A 15508-nucleotide genomic window follows, 5' to 3' on the forward strand; every position below is an offset into this window, starting at 1 on the left:
CTGGAACCAAGAAGAGTACAGAAGTCAGCGGCCAAAGGTCAATTGAGAGACCATGCAGAGTGTTATCAAAAGGAAAGAATCATACCTCAGCCAGATGTCAAGATAGCACAGCTTGTTGCAAGCCCAGAGAATCAGAAGAGACCAGCAGCCTCTTCAGTTTCATTCCTCAAATACCTTGAAGAGGAAATTGCACCCCCTGTATTCACTCTAGGCAGGAATCAGTGACTGACTTTCCTAGAGACTGGCATGTACAGTCCTTGGGACTGTAGGTGTAGCTCTGTGGTAGAGTATTTGCTAACATGTAAAAGGCCCTGTGCTTGATCCCCAACATGAAAAAATAAAACAGATGCCCTCACTGTTGTCTTTACTTCATTTTAAAGAATTCTATTTTCTATATCTATATACCTCTATATGTCTTATCAAATATCTCAACCCTCTTGTCATTTGAAACGCCAGCCAGTTCTGTGTCCTCTTTATTGAATAGATGTTAAAAATCTATTCACTTGAGGTTTCCATTTTGTCCATGATTTCTTTAGTTGGTCAAATGTACTAAATGATTGCAATGTGATTTAAATATAAATGATCTGTATTCTGGAAGAGTAGGAAATATGTGGTAATCTCATATAAAATCTTCCATAGGAAGATAATATATATGCAATGTCATGATGTGTAACTTCAGAAAGGCAGGACAATCCATATGTAACTCTTGCATTCATAAGAGAAAGTCTTAAAATACGAATAAGTATGGCACATAATTAATTTTTCATAAAGATAAGAATGTAGCTTAGTGGTAGAGAATTGTCTCTTTGAAAACTAGACCTGGAACAATATTCATATGTGAGAATTGGAATTTATACCAAAGAAGTGGCCTCAATAGTTACTGGTCTTTCCTCAAAAATCTTGAGAAAGAGATTCATTCATAAGTGAACTCTATGACACACTTAAGAAAATCTCTGTTCTCTGTTTCTCAGAGAATAAAATTAAGGAGTACTTATTCACTCAAATCCAGCTTTGCCTTAATGTACAAATTAGACAAAGAAAAGTACAAACCAAACCTTAATGAATATAGATGCAAAATTTTCTTGAATGAAATATGTGTATATTAAATCTAACACTGAAATAGAAGATTTATAAACCAAGAAAACTTGGATAAGTACCCTGGGTATAATACTACCCTATGTATGCAAAAATAAATCATTTTGATCCATCACAGAAACATAATTTTTCTTAATCATAGGATTATATACATAAATACAGAAAGATCATTTGATGAAATTTAAGTCATTCCTGGGAAAACTTTGTATTTGATTGTGATGTTCAGCTCTATCCAGAATTGCCAAAACTTGGAAGCATTTAGGATGAACATCAGTGGGTGCCTGGATGAGCTGTTCAAACACAACTGAATTGTTCAAAATTTAAGAGACATGAATTAACATCTTGACTTCTTTATGTATATTGGATATTAGCCCTCTGTCAGATGTGGGGTTAGTGAAGAATTTTCCCAATCTGTAGGTTGCCAATTTGTCTTATTAATTATGTCCTTTGCCTTACAGAAGCTTTCCAGTTGCATGAGGTCCCATATATCAATTCATTTTTTTTTTACATTTCAAATCTTATCCCCTTCCCTGGTTCCCCCTCTGAAAACTCCCTCCCCATATCCCTTCCCCCATCCCCCTGCTCACAAACCCACACATACCCACTTCCTGGCCCTGGCATTCCCTCATACTGGGGCATATAACCTTCACAGGATCAAGGGCCTCTTCTCCCACTGATGACTGACTAGGCCATCTTCTCTTACATATGCAGCTAGAGACGTAAGTCCCACCATGTATTTTCTTTGGTTGGTGTTTTAGTCCCAGGGAGCTGTGGGGATACTAGTTAGTTCATATTGTTGTTCCTCCTATGGGGCTACAAACCCCTTCAGCTCCTTGGGTCCTTTCTCTAGCTCCTTCATTGGGGACCCTGTGCTCTGTCCAATGAATGACTGTGAGCATCCACTTCTGTATTTGTCAGGCACTGGTAGAGCCTCTCCGGAGACAGCTATATCAGGCTCCTGTCAGCAAGCACTTTGTCTCTATAACTCCTTCCATGGATATTTTGTTCCCTATTCTAAGAAGGATTCTGAGCTTCTGGGCTAAAATCCACTAATCAGTGAGTGTTCTTCTGTGATTGGGTTACCTCACTCAGGATGATATCCTCCAGATCCATCCATTTGTCTAAGAATTTCATAAATTCGCTGTTTTTAATAGCTGAGTAGTACTCCATGTGTAAATGTACCAGGTTTTCTGTATCCATTCCTCAGTTGAGGAACATCTGGGTTCTTTACAGCGTCTGGCTATTATAAATAAGGCTGCTATGAACATAGTGAAGTATGTGTCCTTATTACAAGTTGGAGCATATTCTGGGTATATGTCTATGAGTGGTATTGCTGGATCCTCTAGTAGTACTATGTCCAATTTTCTGAGGAACCTTCAGATTGATTTCCAGAGTGGTTGTACCAGTTTGCAATCTCACCAGCAATGGAGTGTTCCTCTTTCTCCACATCCTCGCCAGCATCTGCTGTCACCTGAGTTTTTGATCTTAGCCATTCTGACTGGTGTGAGGTGGAACCTCAGGGATGTTTTGATTTGAATTTCCCTGATGATTAAAGATGTTGAACATTTTTAGGTGCTTCTCAGCCATCTGAGATTCCTCAGTTGAGAATTCTTTCTTTAGCTCTGTTCCCCATTTTTAATATGGTTATTTGGTTCTCTAGAGTCTAATTTCTTGAGTTATATATATATATTGGATGTTAGTTCTCTGTCAGATTTAGGGTTGGTAAAGATCTTTTCACAATCTGTTGGTTGTTTTTTGTCTTATTGACAGTGTCCTTTGCCTTACAGAAGCTTTCCAGTTTCATGAGGTCCCATTTATCAATTCTTGATCTTAGAGCATGAGCCATTGGAGCTCTGTTTAGGAAATTTCCCCCTGTGCTAATGAGTTAAAGGCTCTTTCCCACTTTCTCTTCTATTAGATTCAGTGTATCCAGTTTTATGTTGAGGTTCTTGATCCATTTTGACTTGAGCTTTGTACAAGGTGACAAATATGGGTCTATTTTCATTTTTCTACATAGAGACAGTCAGTTATACCAGCACCACTTATTGAAGATGGTTTCTTTTATTCATCATATATTTTTTGTGTGTCTTTGTCAAAAATCAAGTGATAGTAACTGTGTGGTTTTATTTCTGGGTCTTCAGTTCTGTGCCATTGATCAACATGTCTGTCTCTGTACCAGTACCATGTAGTTTTTATCACTATTGCTCTGTAGTAAAGCTTGAGGTTAGGGATGGTGATTCCCCCAGATGTTCTTTCATTGGTAAGTATTGTTTTCACTATTCTGGATTTTTTGCCTTTCTGATGATTTTAAGAATTGCTGTTTCCATGTCTTTGAAGAATTCTGTTGGGATTTTGATGGGGATTACATTGAATCTATAGATTGCCTTTGGTAGAATGGCCATTTTTACTATGTTAATTCTGCCAATCCATGATCATGGAAGATCTCTCCATTTTCTAAGATCTTCAATTTCTTTCTTGAGAGGCTTGAAATTATTGTCATATAGGTTTTTCACTTTTTTGTTAGAGTTACCTTATGATACTTTACATTATTTGTGGCTATTGTGAAGGGATTTGTTTCCGTAATTTCTTTGTCAGCCTGTTTAAAACCAAACAACCCAATCAAAAAATGGGGTATAGGACTAAACCAAGAATTCACAACTGAGGACTCTCAAATGACTGAGAAACACCACAAAAAATGTCCAAAGTCCTTGGTGATCACAAAATTGCAAATCAAAACCACCCTGAGATTCCACTTTACACCAAGAGGATCACTCCTCCATTGCTGGTGAGATTGCAAACTCATAAAACCACTCTGGAAATCAATCTGACGGTTCCTCAGAAAATTGGAAATAGCTCTACCTCAAGACCCAGGTATACCACTCTTGGGACTATACCCAAAAGATATCCCACCATGCCACAGGGACATGTGTTCCACTATTTTCATAGCAGCCGTATTTGTGATAGCCAGAAGCTGGAAACAACCTAGATGTTCCATGACAGAAGAATGGAAATGGAAAATGTGATTCATTTACACAATGGAATGCTACTCAGCTATTAAAAATGAGGACATCCTGAGTTCTGCAGGCAAATGGATGGAACTATGAAATATCCTGAGTGAGGTAACTCATATACAAAAGGACATGCATGGTATATACTCACTAATATGTGGATATTACCCAAATATATATATCCCAAGATACAGTCTGCAGAACTCAAAAAGGTCAACAAGCTGAAGTCACCAAATGAGGAACTCCCCAGTCTCGCTTGGGAGGGAGAAGAAAGCAATCACAAGTGGAAAAGGAGGGAGGGACCTAGGAGGGAAAGTGGACTGTACGGGGGCCGAGGGGGGGAGAGGGACTTGAGCCGTTATTGGGTAAGGGAAAAGGTCTGAAGCCCTGAGGTCCAGCAGAAAGATAGAAAACAGGCAACCTCAGGATGTAGGAGGATGGGGGAACCACCAGAATGTGCCAGAGACCTGGGAAGTCAATGACTCTCAAGACTCAAAGGGAGGGACCTTAGATGAAAATGCCCGAAGTCACAACTCTGACCCATAATTGTTCGTGTCTCAAAGTATTATAGGGATGGAAGTAGAGAGGTGCCTGAAGAAAAGAAAGTCCAGAAACAGGCCCACAGAGGGATCCAGCTCAAGGGGAGGTCCTGACACTATTACTGAGGTTATAGAGCACTCATAAAAAGGGACCTAGCTGGAACAACAATATGACCTAACCAGTACCCTTCAGAGCTCATGTCTCTGTCTCTAGCTGCATATGTATCAGAAGATGGCCTAGTTGGCCATCATTGGAAAGAGAGGCCCATTGGTCTTACAAACTTTATATGCCTCAGTACAGGGGAACGCCAGGGCCAAGAAGTGGGAGTGGGTGGGTAGGGGAGTGGGGGGGGGGTATGGGGGACTTTTGGGATAGCATTGAAAATGTAAATGAAGAAAATACGTAATTAAAAAAAAGAAAGAAAAAAAAAGGGACCTATCATGACCACATTCTGGAAGACCCAACAAGCAGCTGAAAGAGTCAGAGTCAGATATTTGCAACCAACTAATGGACAGAAGCAGCTGACTACTGTTGTTGAATTAGGGAAAGACTGAAAGAAGCTGAGGAGGAGGATGACCCTGTAGGAGGACCAGCAGTCTCAATTAATCTGGACCCCCAAGATCTCTCAAATACTGGACCACCAAACAGACAGCATACACTAGCTGATATGAGGCCCTCAACACACACAGTGGAGGACTTCCAGGTCTGTGTTCATTCAAAGATGATGCACCTAGCCCTCAAGAGATTGGAGACCCCAGGAACTTTAAAGGTCAGGTGGGGTGGGGGTGGGGACATCCACGTGAAGATAGGGCACTGGGAGGAAGTATGGGATGTGGGGCAGTCAGAGGGTGGAGAGGAGGGTGGAAATAAAATATGGAGTGTTAATTAATTAAAAATGAATTACTGTATAAAGATATATGGGGGTGGGGCTAGAATAATGACTCAGGATTTGAAAGTACATGCTGTTCTTCCAGACAACCAAAGTTTGGTTTCCACTGTCCATTTCAGATGGCTTACAATCTCCATTAATTCTAGCTTCATCAAATGCCACACCCTCTTCTGCCCTCCACAGGTACCTACACATGTACATTTACATACTCAGATATGCACATACAGAAAATATTTTAGATGCATGTTACAGGGAGTTGGTGTAAACTCAAGTGAATGCTACTCAGTGAAAGAAGCTTATCTGAAAACGCCACATACTTTATGATTCGAACTTCTTGTCATCTATGACATGGAGAAAGTTACAAGATTAGTATCGGGGCTGGGGTGATGGCACAGATGTTAAGAGCACTGACTGCTATTCCAGAGGTCCTGAATTCAATTCCCAGCAACCATGTGGTGGCTTACAACCATCCATAAAAGGATCTGATGCTCTCTTCTGGTGTGTCTGAAAACAGCGACACTGTATTCACATAAATTGAATAATTAAAAAAAAAAATCAGCCAGGCAGTGGTGACATACACCTTTAATCCCAGTACTTGGGAGGCAGAGGCAGGCAGATTTCTGAGTTCAAGACCAGCCTGGTCTACAGAGTATGTTCCAGGACAGCCAGGGCTACACAGAGAAACCCTATCTTGAAGAGAAAAAAAATCAGTATCACCAGCTCTTACAGGGAAGGGAAAGATGGATAGGGAGAACATGTATCATATTTGTTCAGTGCAATGATTTATTCAAGGTGGGATAGCATACATTCCTAGAAACTTGTCTATACTTACAGAATGCACATCATCATCAGTGCACCGTAACGCAAACCATAATCCACATAATCGAGGAAACAAAGATGCACCAGTGACGTTGTAACAGTGTTTTATGAGTTACTCCAAGGTCATGGAAATGATTGCTAAACTATCTCCTTTGCTCTACTTTGTTGTCAGGCTCAAAGTGTTCCCAAAATAAAGACTATTAAAAAATATGACTCTAGCAGAAAGATTGTGAATCAAAGATGGTGGATGATACACAAGGAAATGGTGTTTTCCAGACACAAAGCACAGTTGCATTTGTGAACTCATATCTCTGGTGAGTGCATGAGAACATGCATGCAAGCTTGAGCCAGATAAATGCTAGCATGGGTCAGGAGGCAGGCACAAAACGCCACAATGAGGTGAGGAATTATTGGTATTCAATAGCTGCTATGAATGAATGGTAGTATCCATTTTCCTTAAAAGTGTGAGTGCTGGAAAATGGGCCATACTCCAAGGCAGGGGTCAGACCACAGAGTATTTCATTTTTGAGAAAGAGAGACAGAGAAACAGAGAAACAGAAAGAAAGATTAAAAAAAAAAAGGTTGGAAGAGCTGGGGACTGGGATAAGAAAAAGTAATAAAATACTTAAAGAATTAATAAAAATAATTTAAAAATTTTTAACTCTAAAATATAAACATTTATCTCAATGTTTTCTCTTATGAAATACCTAGAAAAATGCAGGAAAAACTTCAATCTTATAACTCTGAGTTTAGAAAATAATTCTTAGCCACAACACCAAATATTGAACTGATAATACGAAAATCCACCACAAATCCCTTCTGGTCAGCGCCAGCACTGGGTCAACGTGAGCACAGAGTCAGCAGACACCGCAAAGGTCCCCTAGAGGACTCTCCAAGCAATCTTAGGACCACCAGTGAGTGGAACACAACTTCTGCTCCAATCCAATTGTGCAGGACCTGAGACAGCAGTAAGGAAGCAGAAAAGCCAGCCTGACCAGAGTCACAAATCCCTTCCAGTCAGCACCAGCACCTGGTCACCTGGGCACAAAGTCGGCAGACACCCCCAAGGTCCCTAGAGGACAACTTATGAGGCAGATCCCTTTTCAAGCTCCAGACATCTGGGCACCTTCCCTGCCAGAGAAGAGGTGTCCACCCTGCCCAGGAGGGTTTTGCCAGAGCACCTGGGGGCACCATCTTGGTTCCCGAATCCCTCTGAGACTACTCCGCACAGGTGCGAGTGTGGACTAGAGAAGCTAACAGCTTCTGGGAGAGGCCTAAGCAAAACAGCTTCTGGGACAGGCCCAGTTTCTGGCCCTCATCTTCTACCAGGAGGCAAGTCCAAACATCAGATATCTGTGCACCTTCCCTGTAATATGAGAGCTTGCCTGCAGAGAGTGCTCTGAGGAATGAAACTCAGAGGAGAGAGCTAGTCTCCAAGGTCTGCTGATAGAGGCTAACATAATCACAAGCGGAACAAGCTCTAACCAGAGACAACTATAACAACTAACTCCAGAGATTACCAGATGGAGAAAGGAAAACACAAGAATCTTACTAACAGAAACCAAGACCACTCACCATCATCAGAACTCAGCACTCCCAACTTGCCCAGTCCTGGGCACCCCAACACACCAGAAAAGCTAGACCCGGATTTAAAAGCATATCTCATAATGATGGTAGAGGACATCAAGAAGGACTTTAATAACTCACTTAAAGAAATACAGGAGAACACAGCTAAAGAGTTACAAGTCCTTAAAGAAAAATGGGAAAACACAACCAAACAGATAGATGTCCTTAAAGAAAAACAGGAAAACACATCAAACAGGTGATGGAAATGAACAAAACCCTACTAGACCTAAAAAGGGAAGAAGACACAATAAAGAAAACACCAAAGTGAGGCAACACTGGAGATAGAAAACCTAGGAAAGAAATCTGGAACCATAGATGTGAGCATCAGCAACAGAATACAAGAGATAGAAGAGAGAATCTCAGGTGCAGAAGATTCCATAGAGAACATCACCACAACAATCAAAGAAAATGCAAACTGCAAAAAGATCCTAACTCAAAACATACATGAAATCCAGGACACAATGAGAAAACCAAACCTATGGATAATAGGAGTAGATGAGAATGAAGATATTCAAATTAAAGGGCCGGCAAATTTCTTCAACAAAATTATACAAGAAAACTTCCCAGACTTGAAGAAAGACATGCCCATGAACATACAAGAAACCTAAAGAACTTCAAATAGACTGGACCTGAAAAGAAATTCCTCCCAACACATAATAATCAGAACAACAAATGCACTAAATAAAGACTGAATATTAAAAGCAGTAAGGGAAAAGGGTAAAGTAACATATAAAGGCAGGCATATCAGAATTACACCAGATTTTTCACCAGAGACTATAAAAGCCAGAAGATCCTGGACAGATGTTATACATACACTAAAAGAACACAAATGCCAGGCCAGGCAACTATACCCAGCAAAATTCTCAATTACCATAGATGGAGAAACCAAAGTATTCCACGACTAAACCGAATTCACACATTAGCTTTCCACAAATCCAGCCCTTCAAAGGATAATAACAGGGAAAAAAACAATACAAGGAAGGAAACCACGCCCTAGAAAAAGCAAGAAAGTAATCCTTCAACAAACCTAAAAGAAGACAGCCACAAGAACAGAATGCCTACTCTAACAACAAAAATAAAAGGAAGCAACAATTACTTTTCCTTAATATCTCTTAATATCAATGGACTCAATTCCCCAATAAAAAGGCATAGACTAACAGACTGGCTACACAAACAGGACCCAACAATTTGCGGCTTACAGGAAACCCATCTCAGAGAAAAAGACAGACATTACCTCAGAATGAAAGGCTGGAAAACAATTTTAAAAGCAAATGGTCTGAAGAAACAAGCTGGAGTAGTCATTCTAATATCTAATAAAATCGACTTCCAACCCAAAGTTATCAAAAAAGACAAGGAGGGACACTTCATATTCATTAAAGATAAAATCTTCTAAGAGGAACTCTCAATTCTGAATATCTATACTCCAAATGCAAGGGCAGCCACATTCATTAAAGACACTTTAATAAAGCTCAAGGCACACATTGCACCTTACACAATAATAGTGAGAGACTTCAACACACCACTTTCATCAATGGACAGATAATGGAAACAGAAACTAAAGAAGAACACAGTGAAACTAACAGAAGTTATGAAAGAAATGGATTTAACAGATATCTACAAGACATTTTATCCTAAAACTAAAGGATATACCTTCTTCTCAGCACCTCATGGTACCTTCTCCAAAATTAACCATATATTTGGTCAAAAAACAGGCCTCAACAGACACAAAAATAATGAAATTGTCCCATGCATCCTATCAGATCACCATGGACTAGGGCTGATCTTCAATAACAACATAAATAATAGAAAGCCAACATTCACGTGGAAACTGAACAACACTCTTCTCAATGATAACTTGGTCAAGGAAGGAATAAAGAAAGAAATTAAAGACTTTTTAGAGTTTAATGAAAATGAAGCCACAACATACCCAAACCTATGGGACACAATGAAAGCATTTCTAAGAGGGAAACTCATAGTTCTGAGTGCCTCCAAAAAGAAACTAGAGAGAGCACAGACTAGCAGCTTGACAACACATCTAAATGCTCTAGAAAAAAAGGAAGCACATTCAAACAAGAGGAGGTGAAGGCAGGAAATAATCAAACTCAGGGGCAAAATCAACCAAGTGGAAACAAGAAGAACTATTCAAAGAATCAACCAAATGAGGAGCTGGTTCTTTGAGAAAATCAACAAGATAGATAAATCCTTAGCCAGACTCACTAGCGGGCACAGGGACAGCATCCTAATTAACAAAATCAGAAATGAAAAGGGAGACATAACAACAGATCCTGAAGAAATCCAAAACACCATCAGATCCTTCTACAAAAGGCTATACTCAACAAAACTGGAAAACCTGGATGAAATTGACGAATTTCTAGACAGATACCAGGTACCAAAGTTAAACCAGGATCAGGTTAATGATCTAAACAGTCCTATATCCCCTAAAGTATCAGACGCCATCATTAATAGTCTCCCAACCAAAAAAAGGCCAGGACCAGATGGGTTTAGTGCAGAGTTCTATCAGACCTTCAAAGAAGATCTAATTCCAGTTCTTCACAAACTATTCTACAAAATAGAAGCAGAAGGTACTCTACCCAATTCATTCTATGAAGCCACAATTACTCTGATACCTAAACCACAGAAAGACCCAACAAAGATAGAGAACTTCAGACCAATTTCCCTTATGAATATCGATGCAAAAATACTCAATAAAATCTTGCTAACCAAATCCAAGAACACATCAAAACAATCATCCATCCTGACCAAGTAGGTTTTATTCCAGGGATGCAGGGATGGTTTAATATAGGGAAATTCATCAACGTAATCCATCGAAGTAATCCACTATATAAACAAACTCAAAGACAAAAACCACATGATCATCTCCTTAGATGCTGCGAAAGCATTTGACAAAATCCAACACCCATTCATGATAAAAGTCTTGGAAAGATCAGGAATTCAAGGCCCATACCTAACTATGATAAAAGCAATCTACAGCAAACCAGGTTCCAACATCAAAGTAAATGGTGAGAAGCTAGAAGCAGTCCCACTAAAATCAGGAACTAGACAAGGCTGCCCACTTTCTCCCTACCTATTCAACATAGTACTTGAAGTCCTAGCCAGAGCAATTCCACAACAAAAGGAGATCAAGGGGATACAAATTCAAAAGGAAGAAGTCAAAATATCACTTTTTGCAAATGATATGATAGTATATATAAGTGACCCTAAAAATTCCACCAGAGAACTCCTAAGCCTGATAAACAGCTTCAGTGAAGTAGCTGGATATAAAATTAACTCAAACAAGTCAATGGCCTTTCTCTACACAAAGAATAAACAGTCTGAAAAGAAATCAGGGAAACAACACCCTTCTCAATAGTCACAAATAATATAAAATACCATTGCATACACTAGCAAGATTTTGCTGAAAGGACCCAGATATAGCTGTCTCTTGTGAGACTATGCCGGGGCCTAGCAAACACAGAAGTGGATGCTCACAGTCAGTTATTGGATGGATCCCAGGGCCCCCAATGGAGGAGCTAGAGAAAGTACCCAAGGAGCTAAAGGGATCTGCAACCCTATAGGTGGAACAACATTATGAACTCACCAGTACCCTGGAGCTCTTGTCTCTAGCTGCATATGTATCAAAGATGGCCTAGTAGGCCATCACTGGAAAGAGAGGCCCATTGGACATGCAAACTTTATATGCCCCAGTACAGGGGAAGGGCCAAAAATTGGGAATGGGTGGGTAGGGGAGTTGTGGGGAAGGGTATGGAGGACTTTTGGGATAGAATTGGAAATGTAATTGAGGAAAATACGTAATAAAAAATATTTTTTAAAAAAAGTGTAGTGTTAAAACAATGAAAAGGTAAGTCACATTCTGACAGAAAATATTTTCTAATTATTTTTTTTCCATTTTTTATTAGGTATTTAACTCATTTACATTTCCAATGCTATACCAAAAGTCCCCCATATCCACCCACCCCCACTCCCCTGCCCACCCACTCCCCCTTTTTGGCCCTGGTATTCCCCTGTACTGGGGCATATAAAGTTTGCAAGTCCAATGGGCCTCTCTTTCCAGTGATGGCCGACTAGGCCATCTTTTGATATATATGCAGCTAGAGTCAAGAGCTCCGGGGTACTGGTTAGCTCATAATGTTGTTCCACCTATAGGGTTGCAGATCCCTTTAGCTCCTTGGCTACTTTCTCTAGCTCCTCCATTGGGAGCCCTATGATCCATCCATTAGCTGACTGTGAGCATCCACTTCTGTGTTTGCTGGGCCCCGGCATAGTCTCACAAGAGACAGCTACATCTGCGTCCTTTCAAAAAAATCTTGCTAGTGTATGCAATGGTGTCAGCGTTTGGATGCTGATTATGGGGTGGATCCCTGGCTATGGCAGTCTCTACATGGTCCATCCTTTCCTCTCAGCTCCAAACTCCGTCTCTGTAACTCCTTCCATGGGTGTTTTGTTCCCAAATCTAAGGAGGGGCATAGTGTCCACACTTCAGTCTTCATTCTCCTTGAGTTTCATGTGTTTAGCAAATTATATCTTATATCTTGGGTATCCTAGGTTTGGGGCTAATATCCACTTATCAGTGAATACATATTGTGTGAGTTTCTTTGTGAATGTGTTACCTCACTCAGGATGATGCCCTCCAGGTCCATCCATTTGGCTAGGAATTTCATAAATTCATTCTTTTTAATAGCTGAGTAGTACTCCATTGTGTAGATGTACCACATTTTCTGTATCCATTCCTCTGTTGAGGGGCATCTAGGTTCTTTCCAGCTTCTGGCTATTATAAATAAGGCTGCTATGAACATAGTGGAGCATGTGTCCTTCTTACCTGTTGGGGCATCTTCTGGATATATGCCCAGGAGAGGTATTGCTGGATCCTCCGGTAGTACTATGTCCAGTTTTCTGAGGAACCGCCAGACTGATTTCCAGAGTGGTTGTATAAGCCTGCACTCCCACCAACAATGGAGGAGTGTTCCTCTTTCTCCACATCCTCGCCAGCATCTGCTGTCACCTGAATTTTTGATCTTAGCCATTCTGACTGGTGTGAGGTGGAATCTCAGGGTTGTTTTGATTTGCATTTCCCTGATGATTAAGGATGTTGAACATTTTTTCAAGTGCTTCTCTGCCATTCGGTATTCCTCAGGTGAGAATTCTTTGTTCAGTTCTGAGCCCCATTTTTTAATGGGGTTATTTGATTTTCTGAAGTCCACCTTCTTGAGTTCTTTATATATGTTGGATATTAGTCCCCTATCTGATTTAGGATAGGTAAAGATCCTTTCCCAATCTGTTGGTGGTCTTTTTGTCTTATTGACGGTGTCTTTTGCCTTGCAGAAACTTTGGAGTTTCATTAGGTCCCATTTGTCGATTCTCGATCTTACAGCACAAGCCATTGCTGTTCTGTTCAGGAATTTTTCCCCTGTGCCCATATCTTCAAGGCTTTTCCCCACTTTCTCCTCTATAAGTTTCAGTGTCTCTGGTTTTATGTGAAGTTCCTTGATCCACTTAGATTTGACCTTAGTACAAGGAGATAAGTATGGATCGATTTGCATTCTTCTACACGATAACAACCAGTTGTGCCAGCACCAATTGTTGAAAATGCTGTCTTTCTTCCACTGGATGGTTTTAGCTCCCTTGTCGAAGATCAAGTGACCATAGGTGTGTGGGTTCATTTCTGGATCTTCAATTCTATTCCATTGGTCTACTTGTCTGTCTCTATACCAGTACCATGCAGTTTTTATCACAATTGCTCTGTAGTAAAGCTTTAGGTCTGGCATGGTGATTCCGCCAGAAGTTCTTTTATCCTTGAGAAGACTTTTTGCTATCCTAGGTTTTTTGTTATTCCAGACAAATTTGCAAATTGCTCCTTCCAATTCGTTGAAGAATTGAGTTGGAATTTTGATGGGGATTGCATTGAATCTGTAGATTGCTTTTGGCAAGATAGCCATTTTTACAATGTTGATCCTGCCAATCCATGAGCATGGGAGATCTTTCCATCTTCTGAGATCTTCTTTAATTTCTTTCTTCAGAGATTTTAAGTTTTTATCATACAGATCTTTCACCTCCTTAGTTAGAGTCACGCCAAGATATTTTATATTATTTGTGACTATTGAGAAGGGTGTTGTTTCCCTAATTTCTTTCTCAGCCTGTTTATTCTTTGTATAGAGAAAGGCCATTGACTTGTTTGAGTTTATTTTATATCCAGCTACTTCACCGAAGCTGTTTATCAGGTTTAGGAGTTCTCTGGTAGAATTTTTAGGGTCACTTATATATACTATCATATCATCTGCAAAAAGTGATATTTTGACTTCCTCTTTTCCAATTTGTATCCCCTTGATCTCCTTTTGTTGTCGAATTGCTCTGGCTAATACTTCAAGTACTATGTTGAAAAGGTAGGGAGAAAGTGGGCAGCCTTGTCTAGTCCCTGATTTTAGTGGGATTGCTTCCAGCTTCTCTCCATTTACTTTGATGTTGGCTACTGGTTTGCTGTAGATTGCTTTTATCATGTTTAGGTATGGGCCTTGAATTCCTGATCTTTCCAAAACTTTTATCATGAATGGGTGTTGGATCTTGTCAAATGCTTTTTCTGCATCTAACGAGATGATCATGTGGTTTTTGTCTTTGAGTTTGTTTATATAATGGATTACATTGATGGATTTTCGTATATTAAACCATCCCTGCATCCCTGGAATAAAACCTACTTGGTCAGGATGGATGATTGCTTTAATGTGTTCTTGGATTCGGTTAGCGAGAATTTTATTGAGGATTTTTGCATCGATATTCATAAGAGAAATTGGTCTGAAGTTCTCTATCTTTGTTGGATCTTTCTGTGGTTTAGGTATCAGAGTAATAGTGGCTTCATAAAATGAGTTGGGTAGAGTACCTTCTACTTCTATTTTGTGAAATAGTTTGTGCAGAATTGGAATTAGATCTTCTTTGAAGGTCTGATAGAACTCTGCACTAAACCCATCTGGTCCTGGGCTTTTTTTGGTTGGGAGACTATTAATAACTGCTTCTATTTCTTTAGGTGATATGGGACTGTTTAGATGGTCAACTTGATCCTGATTCAACTTTGGTACCTGGTATCTGTCCAGAAATTTGTCCATTTCATCCAGGTTTTCCAGTTTTGTTGAGTATAGCCTTTTGTAGAAGGATCTGATGGTGTTTTGGATTTCTTCAGGATCTGTTGTTATGTCTCCCTTTTCATTTCTGATTTTGTTAATTAGGATTTTGTCCCTGTGCCCTTTAGTGAGTCTAGCTAAGGGTTTATCTATCTTGTTGATTTTCTCAAAGAACCAACTCCTCGTTTGGTTAATTCTTTGAATAGTTCTTCTTGTTTCCACTTGGTTGATTTCACCCCTGAGTTTGATTATTTCCTGCCGTCTACTCCTCTTGGGTGAATTTGCTTCCTTTTTTTCTAGGGCTTTTAGATGTGTTGTCAAGCTGCTAGTATGTGCTGTCTCCCGTTTCTTCTTGGAGGCACTCAGCGCTATGAGTTTCCCTCTTAGAAATGCTTTCATTGTGT

This window comes from Mus musculus, chromosome 2 (assembly GCF_000001635.26).
Source record: "Mus musculus strain C57BL/6J chromosome 2, GRCm38.p6 C57BL/6J".
Classification (NCBI taxonomy): Eukaryota; Metazoa; Chordata; class Mammalia; order Rodentia; family Muridae; genus Mus; species Mus musculus.